Source organism: Lissotriton vulgaris, chromosome 2_1, assembly GCF_964263255.1.
Source record: "Lissotriton vulgaris chromosome 2_1, aLisVul1.2, whole genome shotgun sequence".
Taxonomy (NCBI): Eukaryota; Metazoa; Chordata; class Amphibia; order Caudata; family Salamandridae; genus Lissotriton; species Lissotriton vulgaris.
In genome coordinates, this window is record NC_141687.1 from 409,789,922 (window position 1) to 409,801,945 (window position 12,024).

Genomic DNA, 12,024 nt, shown 5'->3' on the forward strand with positions numbered 1-12,024 from the left:
AGGTATTTCTTAGTGGTAAAAATTGTAAAAACTCACTAAGCGTTACACTGTTATGTCAAGGTATTAATTTACACGGAGCCTGTGAGGGTTCTTCCAATAACCTTTCTTGCCACCTGCAGGGTTCGCCCAAAGCGGTGATAGATCCAATTTTCAGGCAGCTTTCCAATGGTAGCTACATTATGTTAAATGATCACAGCTGTTGTGGAATGATGCCAGGAATAGGCTATCTCGTTACTGTGTCAGTCAGGGTCACTTGTTGTATGCAAGTATTGTTTCCTAAAACCAAGACAGACGGGGAGTCGTCACTATGGCTTCACTGAACATCTCTTCTTTGCGAATTGATACTTTAAGCAGAATGAAAGCCATTCTTTTGCAAAAAACTGTGCCACTGACTCCGTCCAGAGAGACGTATGATCTGCAAGTTGCAAGGTCCTCTGCAGAGATACATGCCTTATTATCAACAAACTGCCCAATATATTTCACAGAAATTTTAGGTCGTATCTTTAACATGTCTGATACCAGCGGTATTTCACATGTATTTAAGACGATTTTTTCAGGACTGTTAGCACCATTTGAAGCAGTCCTGGGCATTTTTCCTATTTTTGTACACTCTGTGTTCGGCGGCCTGCCTATCATTTTGGGACTCGTAGCAGGGATACTGTTTTTCTTCCTCCTGCTCCGTTATGGCAAATATGGCCACCAGCGATACTCAAATTACCATGGAGAATGCTCTCCTGGCCATGCAGTATCGTGAGTCGTGACAGAATAACACAGATCCTTGGCTTAGATCATTTAAGAGATATGAATACCAAATGGTTCCTGTCATTCAGACCAATCTGGCAAGATTGCATCTTACCTGTTCTACGATGCCTGGTTTGTGGAGAGGAAGGCGTGTTAGATTTCTGTCTAACTTTACCATCGGCTATGCCAACGGATGCTGATGCATTACTGGGTCCGGCTCATGTGTTGTGTTGCAACCCAACGGCTACCAATTCTAATGAAGGCATTCGTTGAGATCTCCCCGGCAAATCCAACCGGAGGTGAGATACGCGGACCGACAGGCACACAGGTACCATCTGCTATGAACATTGCTAATGCGGCTGATGCTGATGGCGATGCTTCACATCTGTGCACAATTGACCTTCTTAATGAAGTGGTCAAACTTTCACCTACTATGGTAGACAATTTCTTTGCCAGCCTTGATGACTTAATGTTTTCTCCTGACACCGAGAATAACTTTTGAAATTATCACACAGCGTTCTTTTGAAACTCTGAAATTCGACCTTCAATTTTACAAAACAAAAGCTTCCAAAGTTTGAAAATCTATTTCCACTACAGATTTATTGGATTTTTTTCCAAAACAGACTGAACTTTGGCACAAAGTAATCTGCTTAAAGTAGAACTATTCTTAGAGAACAAGAATTCTTTGACTACTTCCTTGAAAAAATATTAACCCAATACACAAATCAGACTAGTTTGTATTTTCTGCTATGGGATGGTCTGTATCTAGACCCATTTCATAAATTTAAATTTTGGGATTCATTCGGTTAGCATTATATCATATCATATATCATATCATATTATATGCTTACAATGAAATCATTGCCTTTAAATGAGTACTGTACAAAATGCTCATTTTTTCCGTGTGCATCCATTTCAAATGCATTTTATATGATTTTTTGGGGGTTATAAACACATGCTCTCGATTATATGTTTTAGTGCTTGAACTTAGAAGAACATGATAACGTGGAGTGGGTGTTGTGTATCATTTTAGGACCCTATTGTAATTTTCCCGATTCATGCCTTTATATAGGTATAAATCACCATATCCTATAGGTATAGAAATCATAACCATATTTAGGCTTAGCTCATGCAGTCCAAATACGACAGGGCTACTTCCACTACTTCCGAAAATCTACAATGATTTCTTGGGAAACTCGGCTTCAGCAGCGAGGGACTTTCCCTTGCTCGAGAACTGACTTGTTCAAGAACTCATGGAGTTTTCAAAGAACTTAGGGCTAGATGTAGGTAAATCAGATTTACCGATTCATAAATACAGAATTTTACCGATTCGGTATTTATGAATCTGTAAATCTGATGTAGGTAAAAATTCGGTAATTTTTACTGATTCGGTAGGATTCGGTATTTACCGATTCTGTAATTACCGAATCAGTATTTGCCATTGATTCCTAAGGGCTTTAAAGCCCATTGGAATCAATAGCAAATACCGAATCGGTAATTACCGAATCGGGAAAATTACCGAATTGACAGGGGGAACAGGGTGTCACTTTGACACCCTGTTGCACCCCTGTTTCAGGCTTGGGTGCCATGTGACACACATACATGCCCTTCGGGCATGTCTGTGTGCCACATGGCACAGGTGTACATGCACAGATGTGCATGTACACAGGGATTTGTTATTTACCATGTAATTGTATTACATGGTAAATACCGAATCCTGAAAGGCCTGTAGCACTGTTAAAAGTGCTACCTACATCTGAAAATACAGATTCAGTAATTTTACCGATCGGTAAAATTACCGAATCGGTAAAATTTACAGAATCAGTAAATTTACTGATTCTGTAATTTTACTGATGCGGTAAAATTACCGAATCTGTATGTATTTTAAGCCCCTACATCTCCATAGCCCAATACTGGTCGGAAACGGCCGAAAATCTGTATTTTCGGCCGTTTCCGACCGGTATTGGGCCACCTACATCTGGCCCCAAGACTCTTTGATGACGTTATTACATCCACCTTTACGTCAAACTCTGCAACTTCAAGGTATAAATATGCCCACAATTGCCTTAGCAAACACGGTGGTTTGGAGCAGTTTGACTATCTACTTGCCCGCGCATCCTGCTACAGCAAGTGTCGTCCTGACGCTCTCAGTAGCGGTCGCTCCCCAAGCTCCCTGCTCTAATCCTGGCATCGTTTGGCTCCCTGCTTCACTCCTGGTATCGTTAGGCTGCGCTCATTGCCCTCATTAGATAAGTATTCTTGTGCTGGCTGCTGTGTACAATCGCGCTATTCCGCGATAAGCCCTGCCGAATTGCATTAATATTTATACTCTCAGCGTTCGCTGTGTTGCTCTTATTCAGAAGTTTGTGCTTTGAATATTTCTAGCACTTTACTGAATTGTGCTCTGTATATTTGTAGCGCTTAATTGAATAATCGCAGAAGCTGCTTGATTTTGGCCCAACCTCTCTCTAGTTTCGCTTTTGCTGCTGCTCCGGCCCTTTTGTTGTTGTTTTGCCTTGGAGACCGTCCCCTACACCTCGCACCCGCCTCCCAGCTGATCCTCCCTCGCCCCTCCCCCTCCACTTCTCCACTTATGACAGATGCATTTGCGCGCAGCGTTCACGTGCAGCGGACGCGCCCCATGCACGCCAAAGGTGCGCCAAAGGTAAGCCCGTCTGCGCCCGTCCGCGCCTGGACCGCGCCCAGCGCCAGACCTCCTGGACCCTGCAAACCGCACTCCTCCCGCATTACGTATGACGCCGCCACCCTCTTAGCCCTTAACCCCGTCGCACTCCTCAATTCTACGAAGCTGCCCCAGGACGTACCCATGGTCCCTTCGCCTGCCACTCCTGCAAGTTCGCCTGCATCAAGACCTACACCAAACCCTCTTCCTCCACACACATCTCGGACTCTAACCACCTGAAGGGCATCCTGCTGAACACCCGCTCGGTCCACAGACACGCCACTGAACTCTGGGACCTTCTAGACACTGCGTCACCGGATATCGCCTTCCTTACAGAAACCTGGATGAACGCATCATCAGCACCCGACATAGCCATTGCTATCCCGGACGCATACAAGATCATCCGAAAAGACCGCACCAACCAAACAGGAGGAGGCTTAGCCATCGTCCATAAGAACACCATCAGAATCACGACCAGCCTCGACGACAACCTTTCAACCGCCAAACATCTCCACTTCCAGATCCACACTGACCCCAGGACCACACTTAGAGGCACCCTCATCTACAGCCCTTCAGGAACCCGCAAACAATTCAGCGAAGACATCACTAACTTCATCAGCCCACATGCCCTCCCCTCCGATAACTACATTCTACTGGGAGATTTCAACTTCCACCTGGAAAAGAAAAACAACAGCAACACCACCACCCTCCTGGACAACCTGGCTAACCTCGGACTCAAACAACTTGTTGACACCCCCACTCATGTAGCCGGACATACGCTAGACTCTGTCTTCACCTCCTGCAAAAACATCTCCTTCGACCACACCACAGCTCTCCACTGGACAGACCACAGATGTGTTCACTTCAGCTACAAAACCACCACGATCCACAACACCCCACATCCTATTCCTCAAAGAAACTGAAACAAAATCACCACGACCAACTCCTCACATCGCTCAACCAGAACCCTCCCGCCCTCCCATCGGACCCAAACGAAGCTGCCACCAAACTCAAAAAATGGATCACTCACAGCGTTGAAGAATTAGCACCCTTGAAAAACCACCAGATCAAACAAGGTAACAAAAAGGCTCCCTGGTTCAACAATGACCTTAAGAAATCCAAGAAACTATGCCGCACTCTCGAAAAAACATGGAGAAAAAACCCAACCACTGACAACCTGACCACCTTCAAGGCAGCCACCAGCAAACACCACCAATTGATCCGAGCCACCAAGAAATCAGCATTCAAGGATCGACTCGACAACCAGGCCCATAACAGCAAGGAACTTTTCAACATCGTCAAAGAATTTACCAACCCCACCGCTGCCTCAAACGACATCACTCCCTTGCAAAACCTTTGCGACTCGTTATCCTCTTTCTTCTACAACAAAATCACTGACATAGATAACAGCTTTAGGAACATCTCCATAGAACACTCCACTCCGCCCACCTCCAAACCTGAACCGATCCCTAACAACCTTAGCGCCTGGAACCCAATCACCACTGAAGACACCATCCGCCTAATGAACTCCATCCATTCAGTTCGCCTACCGACCCCTGTCCCCACCACATCTTTAACAAAGCAGACTGCATCATCGCACCCCATCTCCGTGATATCATCAACTGCTCCTTCAACTCCGCTACCTTCCCAGAAAGCTGGAAACACGCAGAACTCACCGCCCTCCTGAAGAAACCCACAGCAGACCCCTCTGAACTTAAGAACTACCGCCCCATCTCCCCCCTCCCATTCCCTACCAAAGTCATTGAGAAGGCCGTCAATAACCAGCTCGCCGCCTTGCTGGAATCCAACAACCCCCTCGACTCTTCACAGTCCACCTTCCGAGCCAAACTCAGCACCGAAACCGCCCTCATTGCAGCAATAGACGACATCCGAACGCTACTGGACAACGGAGAAACAGTTGCCCTCATCCTACTCGACCTCTCCGCAGCCTTCGACACAGTCTGCCATAGCACCCTCATACAACGCCTCAGCAACGTCGGAATACAAGGAAAAGCCTTGGACTGGATCATCTCGTTCCTCGCCGGAAGAACCCAGAGAGTCCGCCTCCCCCCTTTCAAATCAGAAGCCACCGAAGTCATCTGCAGAGTACCACAAGGATCATCACTCAGTCCCACCCTCTTCAACGTCTACATGAGTCCCCTCGCATCCATCGCTCGACAACACAACCTCAACATCATCTCCTACGCTGACGACACCCAGCTGATCCTTTCCCTCACCAAGGACCCTAACATCGCCAAAACCAATCTTCATGAAGGCATGAAAGAAGTAGCCGAATGGATGAAAAACAGCCGCCTAAAACTCAACTCAGACAAAACAGAAGTCCTCATCCTAGGATCTTCCCCCTCTGCCTGGGACGACTCATGGTGGCCAACGGCCCTAGGCACAGCTCCCATACCCACAGACCACGCACGCAACCTAGGCTTCATCCTTGACTCCTCCCTCTCGATGACCAGACAAGTTAACGCCGTCTCATCTTCCTGCTTCAACGTACTTCGTATGCTTAAAAAAATCTTCTGCTGGATCCACACTGAGACAAGAAAGACAGTCACCCACGCACTGGTCACTAGCCGACTGGACTATGGAAACACCCTCTACGCCGGAACCACAGCCAAATTACAGAATAAACTCCAACGCATCCAAAATGCATCAGCCAGACTCATACTGGACATCCCTCGCCAAGCTCACATTACAGGCCACCTGAAAGACCTCCACTGGCTTCCCATCAACAAGAGAATAACGTTCCGTCTCCTCACCCACGCACACAAGGCCCTCTACAAACTAGGACCCGATCGCCTCAACACACGACTGTCCTTCTACACACCCACCCGACAACTAAGATCTTCCAACCAAGCGCTCGCCACAGTTCTGCGCATCCACAGATCCACCATGGGAGGAAGATCTTTCTCCTACCTGGCAGCCAAGACCTGGAACCCTCTCCCCATTCACCTCCGCCTCACACAGAACCACTTCTCTTTCAGAAAGGAACTTAAAACCTGGCTATTCGATAAATAACGCTCCCCCTCCAAAAAGCGCCTTGAAACCCTCTGGGTGAGTAGTGCGCTATATAAATTCCTGAACTTGAACTTGACCCTCCAGCAGATGCCCTGAGAGAGACGCTGTCTTTTTTCCTGCTGAGAAATCCAGCCCCAGTGCTTCCAGGCTACCCTTGCGGGTTGTTGGGAAATCGAGTCCTGAGCCTGACCTTCTTCATTCCAAATCAAGGTATGGAGCTGATTAGACCCTAAGAGAAATCTTGGACAGATTCTTGGAAATTGAATACTACATTTATGCTGCACCTCACTTACTTCTTCCCTCGTACTAAGCTTAGGTTAGGCGTATTTTAGAAGCACCAGTTGAGTACTTTTAGCCTCTATTATTTATGAATGTATTTATCTATGGTTTAGGAACCATACAATGCTCTTACAGTATTATTTTATTCTACTCTTCATACTGTATGCGTTATGTTTTACAACCAGTTTTACGATTGTAGCAGTTCATTTCTTATGCTTGAGAAAGCAGACTGTTCAATAAAACCTTTTTATTGAAAACGCCCGTCTATCTATTTCTTTGCAACTCTGGTGAAACGAAGCATGCACGATTGACTGAGTGAAATATCTATCTATTGTTTCCACAACTCTGAAGATCAGTTTTATCTTGAGGAAACAAAGTTGTCATGTTTATGCGGTTGTCAGAAACTAATCCCTTCTCGTGAATTCGAGAAAGTTTCTAGAGACCTCTGAGCTAGCTGGCACTCACAATTAAGTCTAAAATAGTCGATAGACACCTAGTTGACCTCAGTCCTACGTCTAAACTATAGGATATAATATTCCAATGCGCATAGCCTATTGGGAATATAGGAACTACACTACAAGATGTCCACTTTTTCACAATCAGCCAGTAGGGAGCTAGTAGAGGGTAATGTGGTCGTAAATGCAGGTGGCTAAAAACTGTCTCACAGGCTCTTTTTGGATTCACTGGAGTCTGCAGAGAAGAGATTAAGGGGTTTTCAATGTAGTCAATTGGTGTAGTCTGAGGTGAGACAGAAAACCAAAGAGATAGTAGCTTGCATTTTGTGTTTGGAAACCAAGTCATGGAAAGATGCATTGTACTCTTATACATTTTACAAAATAAACAATAGGTATATTAATCCCATAAAACTGCACTCTTTATTATAAACCCATCCTCATGTGGACACTTCCCACCCAGCTGCAAAATGATTGATTCATCTTCCGTATCTAGGGGCTGATTACAATGTAGGTTGGAAGCCTACACCTGATGTGGTTGGAAATAATTATTACCGACCGATTACGATGCTTCGGTCGGTCATTCTGAATCGGTTCTGACCGGCAATCTGAGAATCCATGTTTTGAGCAAACTGATTATGATGTCGGATTCGGACAGACTTTCTAACTCAGTCTGTCCGACACAAAATGGCTGTCAGAAACTGACTTTGGGGCTCCTAGCAGGCCCCCACTACATCCTGAGGCGTTCGGTTGGGGATCATGGGGGTGCCCATGAGACCCCCCTTTAAAATCATGCACAGTGTTGCAGGCACCATGGGGAGCCTGCCTCAGGGTGCAAGGTTTTCCGCAGACACCCATTTTCCCCATTGGAGCCTCTGTTGTCGGTCGAAACACAGACTCCTATTGAAGTCAATGGGAGTCCTTCCGAACAGTGTTCGGAAGCATCGTAATCGGTAGTGCAGAACTGCTGGTTGCGAGTCGGTCGGAACCGAATATGACAAGAAGTCGGGCGGTTTTGTTTCCGACCGAAATCGTAATGAGACCCCTATTCTTTCTGCCTTTCTCTTATTATTTACATGTGTGCAGCACCCCTAAGAAACAGGGATTTAAGTGAGGGTAGTGACTGGGTGAGAGTACTTGTATATGTGTTCGTGTCTTGGGAAATAGGTATTAAAAATATCAGTGGCCTGTATGCATTTGATGCACTGGGATGAGTCTAGGTTTCATCTTTATTGTTGTCTCTTGTCCAACAAAGGGCCACAGGAAAATAAAGAGCATATGGCATGAGTGTGTGAGTCAAACAGGTGTTTTCTGTTTTTGGCAGCAATTTGGTGAGAAGATGCAGGATGAGCGGGTGAGGAGACGGGTTCAGATAGTTTTATCCATGGCTTCCTATGTTGGTATCAAAGGGGTTTACAGTCAATAACTCTTGAATATTTAGCATCTTGCATATTGCATGAGAGCGCTCTGTGGGATTGTTGCAGTTCAAATTCCTTTGCAGAGGTAATGCCTAAAATCTTCAGGAAGAAAGCCTCCCAGATCCCTTCCCACAAGTTCACACCATTTTTAATAACTTATAGCTGCCCAAAAATATGCAAGTTACTCCTTTAATTATGATCTTCCAAATCAGCAATGTCCCTTTGTACAGCAGCATTCTTTTGCTTTTGATAAGGCCATTTTTTCCTCCTGTTTAAGCCTCATTGTTAAAGATTGCTTATTCTTTTCTCTGTTGCTGTCTGATATGAGTAATTCAAGCCCCTTGACATACCTTCGTAAAAAAGTGTTGTCCAAATATTTTCATTTTTGATTTGTTTTTGGATCATTAGAGGAGAAATGTAGCTTGGGTAGACATCGCTGATCCCTGGATGTTATTTTTAAAAATGGCAGATGTGTTGCGGTGGTGATGTAATATTTCAGGGATCATGAGACCTATATACTTCATTTTGGTGCCAAACATAGGCTTTGGGGGTCAAGTAGTCATATAGAGACCGAAAATAACTATTCAGAGTAACCTTCCAGCATTTTCCAAAATGGCGGCTATAAAAGAGCAAGTAGAGACATATATAGAAATGAAATAAATAATAATGGTTTTTAATCCTTTTATGTATACACCAAGCAATTTTTATGATCTGAATATGAAAAAAATGTTTATCACTCCTGTTTCATAATATACATTATTAATTGGTTTTGACAATCACTTGTGGTACATTTGAAGAATGTTGGACATTTGAGAATAGCATATCGACAGGGACATCTTTTTGTAGCACAGGTTTTGCCGGTTCACATACTTGTAAGTTCTATGAGTAGAAGCTTTAGAAATTTCATAGGTTTTAGCACCCCAGCAATATCTTCCCAACCAAATTCACAAGGATCTTTCTCTACATATGCATGGTCCAAAACATTTGCACATCATCTGATCAAGTACACTGCTCTTTTAATGTGCCCACACACAGAATTTGATGTTGGTGGAGGTCACTTAGCGGGACTGATCTCTTAAATTCACTGTACCAAAGATCATCAAATGTGTGACAGTCAGATCTTGGTCTTCTTCTACATCTTTATAGTCACATTCTTCTTCTGTCTCAGCAAATCCTTTTAGAGTCTTAACATATTCAGCAGTTGAAGCACCAAGCTTTGTTCCAATTTTGCTCATAGTGTCATCACCCTTAAGAATATGTGCCTTGATAAGAAAACTGGGCATGTCTGGGTCATGTTTCTTGTACCGAACATGAAGCATGAAGTGGGATTAAGTGTCTTTTATCTCCTGTTCCATAACGTATACATAACTCTGGTAATCGTTGACTTATGAACTTAGCAACAAATCGAAGTAGCACAGTAATAACATCTGTTTCAATTGACATTACAATGACTCGATTGGAACCATTTTGAACAGCCCCCTCAATAAGAGCCACAACATGAAGGTCAGCTTCCTCCAATTTGCTGTTAAGTTTCTTAACAACATGGCTCTGCAGGCACCAACTTCTCATTAAAATCATTCCTTTAGCAATAATAGGAAACTCAGTGTTCAATGAAGCATCAGCAATGTAATGACATATCCAAGTTCATCTTGATCGATGTTGATGAACAGAATGTAACAAGTTGCACAGGTATATGTGTTGAATTCTTAATACAGGCAAGGTCAAACAGCCCACTCAACAAGTGGGACCAAATGAAGGTCATCTTCCTCCAATTTGCTGTTAAGTTTCTTAACATGATATCTCTGCAGGCACCAACTCCTCATTAACAATCATTCCACTTGAAATATTAGGAAATTCAGTGTTCACTGAAGCATGAGCAATGCTATGACGAGTTAACATCTCCAAGTTCATCTTGTTCGATGTTGATGACCAGAATGTATCAAGTTGCACAGGTATGTGTGTCAAATTCTTGATGCAGGCAAGGTCAATTGTTCCACTTGTAGACATAGGACTGATTTTCTCACATTCTTTGACTGAATAACTGTCAAAGACAATGTGCAGTTCTTGCAAGATGTACACTGACTTTGATATATATAGAACAGTCAGAATGGCCTCTCCGAAGCTTTGCATGGATAGATTCTTGACCATTTGCATTTGCGAGGTATAGTCCAAAACAACAGTAGTTTTCAATGAGGACACTTTTTCGAATTGAAATTCTTCAGCTGAAAGTTTTTTTTGGAGCTCTTCTATGAGTTTGTGCTTCACTGGTTTTGTTTCAGCAACTCTATTAAATAATGAGTTTGTTGGAAGAAAATCATACGACAGAATGTGCTGGATGAATTTGCCCCTTTCTGTTTATGTGCTTGCAAAAGGTGTGTTTTTTGTAACCTGTTTTGTAGTGGCTGGTTGGACCAAACTCTTACTATGGCAATTAAAGCCTGGAAGTTTGGCTTTAGTGATTATCTTAACACCTTCAGCGCGGCGCAAATTTTCGCGCTGTGCTGAAGATTCTAAGAAATGGGCATGGCCGTGATGGAATGGTTCCGTCATAAGCACAGCCCAACCGGCGCTCGTGACGGAACACGTTCCGTCACAAGCATCGAAGGGGTTAAACAGCTTTTTCTTTTTCAACACAAATCTCTCCTGCTTCAGTTCTGCACATAGATTCGATTCATGTTCAAAGACATCTGGTTGACGTGTCTTTATATCATTATCTGCATATTGTTTGGTCACAAAGTTGTGTAGTTGCACAGGTTCAGTCATTTCAAAGTGGTTTCCTTGTTGCTTCATGAAATGAAGAAGGCTGCCAACATGTTTATTAAAATGTTGCCCTCTCTTTCCCCCAAGTTTGTGGTGAGGAACAGATTGACGACGGTCCATTATTTTTGAATTTGTCATCTCTCTGAAAACATTGCAAATAGAAAGGACCTCATGGTAAACTAGCTACCATTGAGCAATATATCCACTTTTAGCTGTCTGACCAACAATTCGCTTGGAGCTTTGCTGTGGTCTCTGGATCGTCTATTCCATTGTTATATCTGGAGTTACAGAATTGAAACTTCCCTCTCTGTCTTATACCACAAAAAGTCTTTGGATTTTCTGTAGTGGTATAGTTTTTACACCTTGAGCTTCTTCACTCTTTCCAAATACCAGAACCCATATCTCAAGTAGTTTATGCTATCGAATTTGTGAAACACATTCATCAGTTACTCCACAGTCTTCACATGCTGTTCCCAATGACCTTTCAGATCAGCATGTACCATGTTTTACACTAGAGCTAACATGTGTAAAACATTTTCCCAGTACTTGCAAAGTTCAGATTTATCTACATACTCTTTAACAAACTCTGCAAACTTGGTTTTCAGGTTTTCGGATTTTGAACGGTGTGTATTGAACATTGTCTGGCTTTACATTATGT

At 43.7% G+C, this 12,024-nt stretch overlaps 1 protein-coding gene across 1 annotated transcript in view; it reads left to right on the top strand.

The window, feature by feature from the left end:
- ICOS (inducible T cell costimulator) overlaps positions 1 to 12,024 on the top strand; it is a 105,821-nt gene that overhangs the window by 49,317 nt on the left and 44,480 nt on the right. The window lies entirely within an intron of this gene.